Consider the following 15,152-nt stretch of genomic DNA (forward strand, 5'->3'; position numbering starts at 1 on the left):
AAAATGGAGGCTCTAGCCCCTTCCAGAGCTGAGATATCGAAACTCAAAAATTTGACCTGAAAAAAAAAAACGACAGTGGTACCCCTAACGGTTTTTTTTGGGCGAAAATTTAAGTTTCTCCAATCTTCTCAAAACTCTGGATTCTGATAGAGGGCCATGAGACTTAGACCTCAGTGCAACAATGGAGGCTCTAGACCCTTCCAGAGCTGAGATATCGAAACTCATTATTTCGACCCGAAAAAAAAAACGACAGTGTTACCCCTTACGTTTTTTTTTTTGGGCGAAAAATTAAGTATCCCCAATCTTCTCAAAACTCTGGATTCTGATAGAGGGCCGTGAGACTTAAACCTGAGTACAAAAATGGAGGCTCTAGACCCTTCCAGAGCTGAGATATCGAAATTCAAAATTTCGACCCGAAAAAAAAACGACAGTGTTACCCCTTACGTTTTTTTTTTGGGGGCGAAAAATTAAGTATCCCCAATCTTCTCAAAACTCTGGATTCTGATAGAGGGCCATGAGACATAGACCTGAGTGCAACAATGGAGGCTCTAGACCCTTCCAGAGCTGAGATATCGAAATTCAAAATTTCGACCCGAAAAAAAAAACGACAGTGTTACCCCTTACTTTTTTTTTTTTTTGGACGAAAAATTAAGTATCCCCAATCTTCTCAAAACTCTGGATTCTGATAGAGGACCATGAGACTTAGACCTGAGTGCAACAATGGAGGCTCTAGACCCTTCCAGAGCTGAGATATCGAAACTCAAAAATTCGGCCCGAAAAAAAAAACGACAGTGGTACCCCTTACGTTTTTTTTTTTTGGGTGAAAATTTAAGTATCTCCAATCTTCCCAAAACTCTGGATTCTGATAGAGGGCCATGAGACTTAGACCTGAGTGCAAAAATGGAGGCTCTAGCCCCTTCCAGAGCTGAGATATCGAAACTCAAAAATTCGGCCCGAAAAAAAAAAACGACAGTGGTACCCCTTACGTTTTTTTTTTTTGGGTGAAAATTTAAGTTTCTCCAATCTTCCCAAAACTCTGGATTCTGATAGAGGGCCATGAGACTTAGACCTGTGTGCAAAAACGGAGGCTCTAGCCCCTTCCAGAGCTGAGATATCGAAACTCAAAAATTCGGCCCGAAAAAAAAACGACAGTGGTACCCCTTACGTTTTTTTTTTGGGTGAAAATTTAAGTTTCTCCAATCTTCCCAAAACTCTGGATTCTGATAGAGGGCCATGAGACTTAGACCTGAGTGCAAAAATGGAGGCTCTAGCCCCTTCCAGAGCTGAGATATCGAAACTCAAAAATTCGGCCCGAAAAAAAACGACAGTGGTACCCCTTACGTTTTTTTTTTTGGGTGAAAATTTAAGTTTCTCCAATCTTCCCAAAACTCTGGATTCTGATAGAGGGCCATGAGACTTAGACCTGAGTGCAAAAATGGAGGCTCTAGCCCCTTCCAGAGCTGAGATATCGAAACTCAAAAATTCGGCCCGAAAAAAAAACGACAGTGGTACCCCTTACGTTTTTTTTTTTGGGCGAAAATTTAAGTTTCTCCAATCTTCCCAAAACTCTGGATTCTGATAGAGGGCCATGAGACTTAGACCTGTGTGCAAAAATTGAGGCTCTAGCCCCTTCCAGAGCTGAGATATCGAAACTCAAAAATTCGGCCCGAAAAAAAAACGACAGTGGTACCCCTTACGTTTTTTTTTTTTGGGCGAAAATTTAAGTTTCTCCAATCTTCTCAAAACTCTGGATTCTGATAGAGGGCCATAAGACTTAGACCTGAGTGCAAAAATGGAGGCTCTAGCCCCTTCCAGAGCTGAGATATCGAAACTCAAAAATTCGTCCCGAAAAAAAAAACGACAGTGGTACCCCTTAGGTTTTTTTTTTGGGGCGAAAATTTAAGTTTCTCCAATCTTCCCAAAACCCCTAACCCTAACCCTAACCCTAACCAAAAATGGAGGCTCTAGTCCCTTCCAGAGCTGAGATATCGAAACTCAAAAATTCGTCCCAAAAAAAACGACAGTGGTACCCCTTACGTTTTTTTTTTAGGTGAAAATTTAAGTATCTCTAATCTTCCCAAAACTCTGGATTCTGATAGAGGGTCACGAGACTTAGACCTGAGTGCAAAAATGGAGGCTCTAGCCCCTTCCAGAGCTGAGATATCGAAACTCAAAAATTTGACCTGAAAAAAAAAACGACAGTGGTACCCCTTACGTTTTTTTTTTTTTTGGGTTAAAATTTAAGTATCTCCAATCTTCCCAAAACTCTGGATTCTGATAGAGGGCCATGAGACTTAGACCTGAGTGCAAAAACGGAGGCTCTAGCCCCTTCCAGAGCTGAGATATCGAAACTCAAAAATTCAGCCCGAAAAAAAAAACGACAGTGGTACCCCTTACGTTTTTTTTTTTGGGTGAAAATTTAAGTATCTCCAATCTTCCCAAAACCCCTAACCCTAACCCTAACCCTAACCCAAAAATGGAGGCTCTAGCCCCTTCCAGAGCTGAGATATCGAAACTCAAAAATTCGTCCCGAAAAAAAACGACAGTGGTACCCCTTACGTTTTTTTTTTTTGGGTGAAAATTTAAGTATCTCCAATCTTCCCAAAACTCTGGATTCTGATAGAGGGTCACGAGACTTAGACCTGAGTGCAAAAATGGAGGCTCTAGCCCCTTCCAGAGCTGAGATATCGAAACTCAAAAATTTGACCTGAAAAAAAAAACGACAGTGGTACCCCTTACGTTTTTTTTTTGGGGTGAAAATTTAAGTATCTCCAATCTTCCCAAAACTCTGGATTCTGATAGAGGGCCATGAGACTTAGACCTGTGTGCAAAAATGGAGGCTCTAGCCCCTTCCAGAGCTGAGATATCGAAACTCAAAAATTCGGCCCGAAAAAAAAACGACAGTGGTACCCCTAACGGTTTTTTTTGGGCGAAAATTTAAGTTTCTCCAATCTTCTCAAAACTCTGGATTCTGATAGAGGGCCATGAGACTTAGACCTCAGTGCAACAATGGAGGCTCTAGACCCTTCCAGAGCTGAGATATCGAAACTCATTATTTCGACCCGAAAAAAAAAACGACAGTGTTACCCCTTACGTTTTTTTTTTTGGGCGAAAAATTAAGTATCCCCAATCTTCTCAAAACTCTGGATTCTGATAGAGGGCCGTGAGACTTAAACCTGAGTACAAAAATGGAGGCTCTAGACCCTTCCAGAGCTGAGATATCGAAATTCAAAATTTCGACCCGAAAAAAAAACGACAGTGTTACCCCTTACGTTTTTTTTTTGGGGGCGAAAAATTAAGTATCCCCAATCTTCTCAAAACTCTGGATTCTGATAGAGGGCCATGAGACATAGACCTGAGTGCAACAATGGAGGCTCTAGACCCTTCCAGAGCTGAGATATCGAAATTCAAAATTTCGACCCGAAAAAAAAAACGACAGTGTTACCCCTTACTTTTTTTTTTTTTTGGACGAAAAATTAAGTATCCCCAATCTTCTCAAAACTCTGGATTCTGATAGAGGACCATGAGACTTAGACCTGAGTGCAACAATGGAGGCTCTAGACCCTTCCAGAGCTGAGATATCGAAACTCAAAAATTCGGCCCGAAAAAAAAAAACGACAGTGGTACCCCTTACGTTTTTTTTTTTTTGGGTGAAAATTTAAGTATCTCCAATCTTCCCAAAACTCTGGATTCTGATAGAGGGCCATGAGACTTAGACCTGAGTGCAAAAATGGAGGCTCTAGCCCCTTCCAGAGCTGAGATATCGAAACTCAAAAATTCGGCCCGAAAAAAAAACGACAGTGGTACCCCTTACGTTTTTTTTTTTTGGGTGAAAATTTAAGTTTCTCCAATCTTCCCAAAACTCTGGATTCTGATAGAGGGCCATGAGACTTAGACCTGTGTGCAAAAATTGAGGCTCTAGCCCCTTCCAGAGCTGAGATATCGAAACTCAAAAATTCGGCCCGAAAAAAAAACGACAGTGGTACCCCTTACGTTTTTTTTTTGGGCGAAAATTTAAGTTTCTCCAATCTTCTCAAAACTCTGGATTCTGATAGAGGGCCATAAGACTTAGACCTGAGTGCAAAAATGGAGGCTCTAGCCCCTTCCAGAGCTGAGATATCGAAACTCAAAAATTCGTCCCGAAAAAAAAAACGACAGTGGTACCCCTTAGGTTTTTTTTTGGGGCGAAAATTTAAGTTTCTCCAATCTTCCCAAAACCCCTAACCCTAACCCTAACCCTAACCCTAACCAAAAATGGAGGCTCTAGTCCCTTCCAGAGCTGAGATATCGAAACTCAAAAATTCGTCCCAAAAAAAACGACAGTGGTACCCCTTACGTTTTTTTTTTTAGGTGAAAATTTAAGTATCTCTAATCTTCCCAAAACTCTGGATTCTGATAGAGGGTCACGAGACTTAGACCTGAGTGCAAAAATGGAGGCTCTAGCCCCTTCCAGAGCTGAGATATCGAAACTCAAAAATTTGACCTGAAAAAAAAAACGACAGTGGTACCCCTTACGTTTTTTTTTTTTTGGGTTAAAATTTAAGTATCTCCAATCTTCCCAAAACTCTGGATTCTGATAGAGGGCCATGAGACTTAGACCTGAGTGCAAAAAGTGAGGCTCTAGCCCCTTCCAGAGCTGAGATATCGAAACTCAAAAATTCGGCCCGAAAAAAAAACGACAGTGGTACCCCTTACGTTTTTTTTTTTTTTGGGTGAAAATTTAAGTATCTCCAATCTTCCCAAAACCCCTAACCCTAACCCTAACCCTAACCCAAAAATGGAGGCTCTAGCCCCTTCCAGAGCTGAGATATCGAAACTCAAAAATTCGTCCCGAAAAAAAACGACAGTGGTAACCCTTACGTTTTTTTTTTTGGGTGAAAATTTAAGTATCTCCAATCTTCCCAAAACTCTGGATTCTGATAGAGGGTCACGAGACTTAGACCTGAGTGCAAAAATGGAGGCTCTAGCCCCTTCCAGAGCTGAGATATCGAAACTCAAAAATTTGACCTGAAAAAAAAAACGACAGTGGTACCCCTTACGTTTTTTTTTTGGGGTGAAAATTTAAGTATCTCCAATCTTCCCAAAACTCTGGATTCTGATAGAGGGCCATGAGACTTAGACCTGTGTGCAAAAATGGAGGCTCTAGCCCCTTCCAGAGCTGAGATATCGAAACTCAAAAATTCGGCCCGAAAAAAAAACGACAGTGGTACCCCTAACGGTTTTTTTTGGGCGAAAAATTAAGTATCCCCAATCTTCTCAAAACTCTGGATTCTGATAGAGGGCCGTGAGACTTAAACCTGAGTACAAAAATGGAGGCTCTAGACCCTTCCAGAGCTGAGATATCGAAATTCAAAATTTCGACCCGAAAAAAAAACGACAGTGTTACCCCTTACGTTTTTTTTTGGGGGGCGAAAAATTAAGTATCCCCAATCTTCTCAAAACTCTGGATTCTGATAGAGGGCCATGAGACATAGACCTGAGTGCAACAATGGAGGCTCTAGACCCTTCCAGAGCTGAGATATCGAAATTCAAAATTTCGACCCGAAAAAAAAAACGACAGTGTTACCCCTTACTTTTTTTTTTTTTGGACGAAAAATTAAGTATCCCCAATCTTCTCAAAACTCTGGATTCTGATAGAGGACCATGAGACTTAGACCTGAGTGCAACAATGGAGGCTCTAGACCCTTCCAGAGCTGAGATATCGAAACTCAAAAATTCGGCCCGAAAAAAAAAACGACAGTGGTACCCCTTACGTTTTTTTTTTTTGGGTGAAAATTTAAGTATCTCCAATCTTCCCAAAACTCTGGATTCTGATAGAGGGCCATGAGACTTAGACCTGAGTGCAAAAATGGAGGCTCTAGCCCCTTCCAGAGCTGAGATATCGAAACTCAAAAATTCGGCCCGAAAAAAAAAAACGACAGTGGTACCCCTTACGTTTTTTTTTTTTGGGTGAAAATTTAAGTTTCTCCAATCTTCCCAAAACTCTGGATTCTGATAGAGGGCCATGAGACTTAGACCTGTGTGCAAAAACGGAGGCTCTAGCCCCTTCCAGAGCTGAGATATCGAAACTCAAAAATTCGGCCCGAAAAAAAAACGACAGTGGTACCCCTTACGTTTTTTTTTTGGGTGAAAATTTAAGTTTCTCCAATCTTCCCAAAACTCTGGATTCTGATAGAGGGCCATGAGACTTAGACCTGAGTGCAAAAATGGAGGCTCTAGCCCCTTCCAGAGCTGAGATATCGAAACTCAAAAATTCGGCCCGAAAAAAAACGACAGTGGTACCCCTTACGTTTTTTTTTTTTGGGTGAAAATTTAAGTTTCTCCAATCTTCCCAAAACTCTGGATTCTGATAGAGGGCCATGAGACTTAGACCTGAGTGCAAAAATGGAGGCTCTAGCCCCTTCCAGAGCTGAGATATCGAAACTCAAAAATTCGGCCCGAAAAAAAAACGACAGTGGTACCCCTTACGTTTTTTTTTTTTGGGCGAAAATTTAAGTTTCTCCAATCTTCTCAAAACTCTGGATTCTGATAGAGGGCCATAAGACTTAGACCTGAGTGCAAAAATGGAGGCTCTAGCCCCTTCCAGAGCTGAGATATCGAAACTCAAAAATTCGTCCCGAAAAAAAAAACGACAGTGGTACCCCTTAGGTTTTTTTTTTGGGGCGAAAATTTAAGTTTCTCCAATCTTCCCAAAACCCCTAACCCTAACCCTAACCCTAACCAAAAATGGAGGCTCTAGTCCCTTCCAGAGCTGAGATATCGAAACTCAAAAATTCGTCCCAAAAAAAACGACAGTGGTACCCCTTACGTTTTTTTTTTAGGTGAAAATTTAAGTATCTCTAATCTTCCCAAAACTCTGGATTCTGATAGAGGGTCACGAGACTTAGACCTGAGTGCAAAAATGGAGGCTCTAGCCCCTTCCAGAGCTGAGATATCGAAACTCAAAAATTTGACCTGAAAAAAAAAACGACAGTGGTACCCCTTACGTTTTTTTTTTTTTGGGTTAAAATTTAAGTATCTCCAATCTTCCCAAAACTCTGGATTCTGATAGAGGGCCATGAGACTTAGACCTGAGTGCAAAAATGGAGGCTCTAGCCCCTTCCAGAGCTGAGATATCGAAACTCAAAAATTCAGCCCGAAAAAAAAAACGACAGTGGTACCCCTTACGTTTTTTTTTTGGGTGAAAATTTAAGTATCTCCAATCTTCCCAAAACCCCTAACCCTAACCCTAACCCTAACCCAAAAATGGAGGCTCTAGCCCCTTCCAGAGCTGAGATATCGAAACTCAAAAATTCGTCCCGAAAAAAAACGACAGTGGTACCCCTTACGTTTTTTTTTTTGGGTGAAAATTTAAGTATCTCCAATCTTCCCAAAACTCTGGATTCTGATAGAGGGTCACGAGACTTAGACCTGAGTGCAAAAATGGAGGCTCTAGCCCCTTCCAGAGCTGAGATATCGAAACTCAAAAATTTGACCTGAAAAAAAAAAACGACAGTGGTACCCCTTACGTTTTTTTTTTGGGGTGAAAATTTAAGTATCTCCAATCTTCCCAAAACTCTGGATTCTGATAGAGGGCCATGAGACTTAGACCTGTGTGCAAAAATGGAGGCTCTAGCCCCTTCCAGAGCTGAGATATCGAAACTCAAAAATTCGGCCCGAAAAAAAAACGACAGTGGTACCCCTAACGGTTTTTTTTGGGCGAAAATTTAAGTTTCTCCAATCTTCTCAAAACTCTGGATTCTGATAGAGGGCCACGAGACTTAGACCTCAGTGCAACAATGGAGGCTCTAGACCCTTCCAGAGCTGAGATATCGAAACTCATTATTTCGACCCGAAAAAAAAAACGACAGTGTTACCCCTTACGTTTTTTTTTTTGGGCGAAAAATTAAGTATCCCCAATCTTCTCAAAACTCTGGATTCTGATAGAGGGCCGTGAGACTTAAACCTGAGTACAAAAATGGAGGCTCTAGACCCTTCCAGAGCTGAGATATCGAAATTCAAAATTTCGACCCGAAAAAAAAACGACAGTGTTACCCCTTACGTTTTTTTTTTGGGGGCGAAAAATTAAGTATCCCCAATCTTCTCAAAACTCTGGATTCTGATAGAGGGCCATGAGACATAGACCTGAGTGCAACAATGGAGGCTCTAGACCCTTCCAGAGCTGAGATATCGAAATTCAAAATTTCGACCCGAAAAAAAAAACGACAGTGTTACCCCTTACTTTTTTTTTTTTTTGGACGAAAAATTAAGTATCCCCAATCTTCTCAAAACTCTGGATTCTGATAGAGGACCATGAGACTTAGACCTGAGTGCAACAATGGAGGCTCTAGACCCTTCCAGAGCTGAGATATCGAAACTCAAAAATTCGGCCCGAAAAAAAAAAACGACAGTGGTACCCCTTACGTTTTTTTTTTTTTGGGTGAAAATTTAAGTATCTCCAATCTTCCCAAAACTCTGGATTCTGATAGAGGGCCATGAGACTTAGACCTGAGTGCAAAAATGGAGGCTCTAGCCCCTTCCAGAGCTGAGATATCGAAACTCAAAAATTCGGCCCGAAAAAAAAAACGACAGTGGTACCCCTTACGTTTTTTTTTTTTGGGTGAAAATTTAAGTTTCTCCAATCTTCCCAAAACTCTGGATTCTGATAGAGGGCCATGAGACTTAGACCTGTGTGCAAAAACGGAGGCTCTAGCCCCTTCCAGAGCTGAGATATCGAAACTCAAAAATTCGGCCCGAAAAAAAAACGACAGTGGTACCCCTTACGTTTTTTTTTTTTGGACGAAAAATTAAGTATCCCCAATCTTCTCAAAACTCTGGATTCTGATAGAGGACCATGAGACTTAGACCTGAGTGCAACAATGGAGGCTCTAGACCCTTCCAGAGCTGAGATATCGAAACTCAAAAATTCGGCCCGAAAAAAAAAAACGACAGTGGTACCCCTTACGTTTTTTTTTTTTGGGTGAAAATTTAAGTATCTCCAATCTTCCCAAAACTCTGGATTCTGATAGAGGGCCATGAGACTTAGACCTGAGTGCAAAAATGGAGGCTCTAGCCCCTTCCAGAGCTGAGATATCGAAACTCAAAAATTCGGCCCGAAAAAAAAAAACGACAGTGGTACCCCTTACGTTTTTTTTTTTTGGGTGAAAATTTAAGTTTCTCCAATCTTCCCAAAACTCTGGATTCTGATAGAGGGCCATGAGACTTAGACCTGTGTGCAAAAACGGAGGCTCTAGCCCCTTCCAGAGCTGAGATATCGAAACTCAAAAATTCGGCCCGAAAAAAAAACGACAGTGGTACCCCTTACGTTTTTTTTTTTGGGCGAAAATTTAAGTTTCTCCAATCTTCTCAAAACTCTGGATTCTGATAGAGGGCCATGAGACTTAGACCTGAGTGCAAAAATGGAGGCTCTAGCCCCTTCCAGAGCTGAGATATCGAAACTCAAAAATTCGTCCCGAAAAAAAAACGACAGTGGTACCCCTTACGTTTTTTTTTTTTGGGTGAAAATTTAAGTTTCTCCAATCTTCCCAAAACTCTGGATTCTGATAGAGGGCCATGAGACTTAGACCTGAGTGCAAAAATGGAGGCTCTAGCCCCTTCCAGAGCTGAGATATCGAAACTCAAAAATTCGGCCCGAAAAAAAAACGACAGTGGTACCCCTTACGTTTTTTTTTTGGGGTGAAAATTTAAGTATCTCCAATCTTCCCAAAACTCTGGATTCTGATAGAGGGCCATGAGACTTAGACCTGAGTGCAAAAATGGAGGCTCTAGCCCCTTCCAGAGCTGAGATATCGAAACTCAAAAATTCGGCCCGAAAAAAAAACGACAGTGGTACCCCTTACGTTTTTTTTGGGGGGTGAAAATGTAAGTATCTCCAATCTTCCCAAAACTCTGGATTCTGATAGAGGGCCATGAGACTTAGACCTGAGTGCAAAAATGGAGGCTCTAGCCCCTTCCAGAGCTGAGATATCGAAACTCAAAAATTCGGCCCGAAAAAAAAACCGACAGTGGTACCCCTTACGTTTTTTTTTTTTGGGTGAAAATTTAAGTTTCTCCAATCTTCCCAAAACTCTGGATTCTGATAGAGGGCCATGAGACTTAGACCTGTGTGCAAAAATGGAGGCTCTAGCCCCTTCCAGAGCTGAGATATCGAAACTCAAAAATTCGGCCCGAAAAAAAAACGACAGTGGTACCCCTTACGTTTTTTTTTTTGGGGCGAAAATTTAAGTTTCTCCAATCTTCTCAAAACTCTGGATTCTGATAGAGGGCCATGAGACTTAGACCTGAGTGCAACAATGGAGGCTCTAGACCCTTCCAGTGCTGAGATATCGAAACTCAAAATTTCGACCCGAAAAAAAAACGACAGTGTTACCCCTTACGTTTTTTTTTGGGGGGCGAAAAATTAAGTATCCCCAATCTTCTCAAAACTCTGGATTCTGATAGAGGGCCATGAGACATAGACCTGAGTGCAACAATGGAGGCTCTAGACCCTTCCAGAGCTGAGATATCGAAATTCAAAATTTCGACCCGAAAAAAAAAACGACAGTGTTACCCCTTACTTTTTTTTTTTTTTGGACGAAAAATTAAGTATCCCCAATCTTCTCAAAACTCTGGATTCTGATAGAGGGCCATGAGACTTAGACCTGAGTGCAAAAATGGAGGCTCTAGCCCCTTCCAGAGCTGAGATATCGAAACTCAAAAATTCGGCACGAAAAAAAAAAACGACAGTGGTACCCCTTACGTTTTTTTTTTTTGGGTGAAAATTTAAGTTTCTCCAATCTTCCCAAAACTCTGGATTCTGATAGAGGGCCATGAGACTTAGACCTGTGTGCAAAAACGGAGGCTCTAGCCCCTTCCAGAGCTGAGATATCGAAACTCAAAAATTCGGCCCGAAAAAAAAACGACAGTGGTACCCCTTACGTTTTTTTTTTTGGGCGAAAATTTAAGTTTCTCCAATCTTCTCAAAACTCTGGATTCTGATAGAGGGCCATGAGACTTAGACCTGAGTGCAAAAATGGAGGCTCTAGCCCCTTCCAGAGCTGAGATATCGAAACTCAAAAATTCGTCCCGAAAAAAAAACGACAGTGGTACCCCTTACGTTTTTTTTTTTTGGGTGAAAATTTAAGTTTCTCCAATCTTCCCAAAACTCTGGATTCTGATAGAGGGCCATGAGACTTAGACCTGAGTGCAAAAATGGAGGCTCTAGCCCCTTCCAGAGCTGAGATATCGAAACTCAAAAATTCGGCCCGAAAAAAAAACGACAGTGGTACCCCTTACGTTTTTTTTTTGGGGTGAAAATTTAAGTATCTCCAATCTTCCCAAAACTCTGGATTCTGATAGAGGGCCATGAGACTTAGACCTGAGTGCAAAAATGGAGGCTCTAGCCCCTTCCAGAGCTGAGATATCGAAACTCAAAAATTCGGCCCGAAAAAAAAACGACAGTGGTACCCCTTACGTTTTTTTTGGGGGGTGAAAATTTAAGTATCTCCAATCTTCCCAAAACTCTGGATTCTGATAGAGGGCCATGAGACTTAGACCTGAGTGCAAAAATGGAGGCTCTAGCCCCTTCCAGAGCTGAGATATCGAAACTCAAAAATTCGGCCCGAAAAAAAAAACGACAGTGGTACCCCTTACGTTTTTTTTTTTGGGTGAAAATTTAAGTTTCTCCAATCTTCCCAAAACTCTGGATTCTGATAGAGGGCCATGAGACTTAGACCTGAGTGCAAAAATGGAGGCTCTAGCCCCTTCCAGAGCTGAGATATCGAAACTCAAAATTTCGACCCGTAAAAAAAAACGACAGTGTTACCCCTTACGTTTTTTTTTTTTGGGCGAAAAATTAAGTATCCCCAATCTTCCCAAAACTCTGGATTCTGATAGAGGGCCATGAGACTTAGACCTGTGTGCAAAAATGGAGGCTCTAGCCCCTTCCAGAGCTGAGATATCGAAACTCAAAAATTCGGCCCGAAAAAAAACGACAGTGGTACCCCTTACGTTTTTTTTTTGGGCGAAAATTTAAGTTTCTCCAATCTTCTCAAAACTCTGGATTCTGATAGAGGGCCATGAGACTTAGACCTGAGTGGAACAATGGAGGCTCTAGACCCTTCTAGTGCTGAGATATCAAAACTCAAAATTTCGACCCAAAAAAAAAAACGACAGTGTTACCCCTTACGTTTTTTTTTGTGGGGCGAAAAATTAAGTATCCCCAATCTTCTCAAAACTCTGGATTCTGATAGAGGGCCATGAGACTTAGACCTGAGTGCAAAAATGGAGGCTCTAGCCCCTTCCAGAGCTGAGATATCGAAACTCAAAAATTCGGCCCGAAAAAAAAAAACGACAGTGGTACCCCTTACGTTTTTTTTTTGGGGTGAAAATTTAAGTTTCTCCAAACTTCCCAAAACTCTGGATTCTGATAGAGGGCCATGAGACTTAGACCTGAGTGCAAAAATGGAGGCTCTAGCCCCTTCCAGAGCTGAGATATCGAAACTCAAAAATTCGGCCCGAAAAAAAAAACGACAGTGGTACCCCTTACGTTTTTTTTTTTGGGCGAAAATTTAAGTTTCTCCAATCTTCTCAAAACTCTGGATTCTGATAGAGGGCCATGAGACTTAGACCTGAGTGCAAAAATGGAGGCTCTAGCCCCTTCCAGAGCTGAGATATCGAAACTCAAAAATTCGTCCCGAAAAAAAAAACGACAGTGGTACCCCTTACGTTTTTTTTTTTTGGGTGAAAATTTAAGTTTCTCCAATCTTCCCAAAACTCTGGATTCTGATAGAGGGCCATGAGACTTAGACCTGAGTGCAAAAATGGAGGCTCTAGCCCCTTCCAGAGCTGAGATATCGAAACTCCAAAATTCGGCCCGAAAAAAAAAACGACAGTGGTACCCCTTACGTTTTTTTTTGGGGGTGAAAATTTAAGTATCTCCAATCTTCCCAAAACTCTGGATTCTGATAGAGGGCCATGAGACTTAGACCTGAGTGCAAAAATGGAGGCTCTAGCCCCTTCCAGAGCTGAGATATCGAAACTCAAAAATTCGGCCCGAGAAAAAAAAACGACAGTGTTACCCCTTACGTTTTTTTTTTTTGGCGAAAAATTAAGTATCCCTAATCTTCTCAAAACTCTGGATTCTGATAGAGGGCCATGAGACTTAGACCTGAGTGCAAAAATTGAGGCTCTAGACCCTTCCAGAGCTGAGATATCGAAATTCAAAATTTCGACCAGAAAAAAAAACTACAGTGTTACCCCTTACGTTTTTTTTTTTGGGCGAAAAATTAAGTATCCCCAATCTTCTCAAAACTCTGGATTCTGATAGAGGGCCATGATACTTAGACCTGAGTGCAAAAATTGAGGCTCTAGACCCTTCCAGAGCTGAGATATCGAAACTCAAAATTTCGACCCGAAAAAAAAAAACGACAGTGGTACCCCTTTCGTTTTTTGTTTTTTTTCGGGCAAAAAATGAAGTTTCTCCAATCTTCTCAAAACTCTGGATTCTGATAGAGGGACATGAGACTTAAACTTGAGTGCAAAAATGGAGGCTCTAGACCCTTCCAGAGCTGAGATATCGAAAATCAAAATTTCGACCAGAAAAAAAAAAACGACAGTGTTACCCCTTACTTTTTTTTTTTTTTGGGGCGAAAAATTAAGTATCCCCAATCTTCTCAAAACTCTGGATTCTGATAGAGGGCCATGAGACTTAGACCTGACTGCAACAATGGAGGCTCTAGACCCTTCCAGAGCTGAGATATCGAAAATCAAAATTTCGACCCGTAAAAAAAACGACAGTGTTACCCCTTACGTTTTTTTTTTTGGGCGAAAAATTAAGTATCCCTAATCTTCTCAAAACTCTGGATTCTGATAGAGGGCCATGAGACTTAGACCTGAGTGCAACAATGGAGGCTCTAGACCCTTCCAGAGCTGAGATATCGAAATTCAAAATTTCGACCAGAAAAAAAAACGACAGTGTTACCCCTTACGTTTTTTTTTTGGGGCGAAAAATTAAGTATCCCCAATCTTCTCAAAACTCTGGATTCTGATAGAGGGCCATGAGACATAGACCTGAGTGCAATAATGGAGGCTCTAGACCCTTCCAGAGCTGAGATATCGAAATTCACAATTTCGACCAGAAAAAAAAACGACAGTGTTACCCCTTACGTTTTTTTTTTTTGGGCGAAAAATTAAGTATCCCCAATCTTCTCAAAACTCTGGATTCTTATAGAGGGCCATGAGACTTAGACCTGAGTGCAACAATGGAGGCTCTAGACCCTTCCAGAGCTGAGATATCGAAAATCAAAATTTCGACCCCGTAAAAAAAAACGACAGTGTTACCCCTTACGTTTTTTTTTTTTGGGCGAAAAATTAAGTATCCCTAATCTTCTCAAAACTCTGGATTCTGATAGAGGGCCATGAGACTTAGACCTGAGTGCAACAATGGAGGCTCTAGACCCTTCCAGAGCTGAGATATCGAAATTCAAAATTTCGACCAGAAAAAAAAACGACAGTGTTACCCCTTACGTTTTTTTTTTTGGGCGAAAAATTAAGTATCCTCAATCTTCTCAAAACTCTGGATTCTGATAGAGGGCCATGAGACATAGACCTGAGTGCAATAATGGAGGCTCTAGACCCTTCCAGAGCTGAGATATCGAAATTCACAATTTCGACCAGAAAAAAAAACGACAGTGTTACCCCTTACGTTTTTTTTTTTTGGGCGAAAAATTAAGTATCCCCAATCTTCTCAAAACTCTGGATTCTTATAGAGGGCCATGAGACTTAGACCTGAGTGCAACAATGGAGGCTCTAGACCCTTCCAGAGCTGAGATATCGAAAATCAAAATTTCGACCCCGTAAAAAAAAACGACAGTGTTACCCCTTACGTTTTTTTTTTTTGGGCGAAAAATTAAGTATCCCTAATCTTCTCAAAACTCTGGATTCTGATAGAGGGCCATGAGACTTAGACCTGAGTGCAACAATGGAGGCTCTAGACCCTTCCAGAGCTGAGATATCGAAATTCAAAATTTCGACCAGAAAAAAAAACGACAGTGTTACCCCTTACGTTTTTTTTTTTTGGGCGAAAAATTAAGTATCCTCAATCTTCTCAAAACTCTGGATTCTGATAGAGGGCCATGAGACATAGACCTGAGTGCAATAATGGAGGCTCTAGA

The sequence above is a fragment of the Pimephales promelas genome, chromosome 18 (assembly GCF_988280905.1).
Source record: "Pimephales promelas chromosome 18, fPimPro1.hap1.1, whole genome shotgun sequence".
Classification (NCBI taxonomy): domain Eukaryota; kingdom Metazoa; phylum Chordata; class Actinopteri; order Cypriniformes; family Leuciscidae; genus Pimephales; species Pimephales promelas.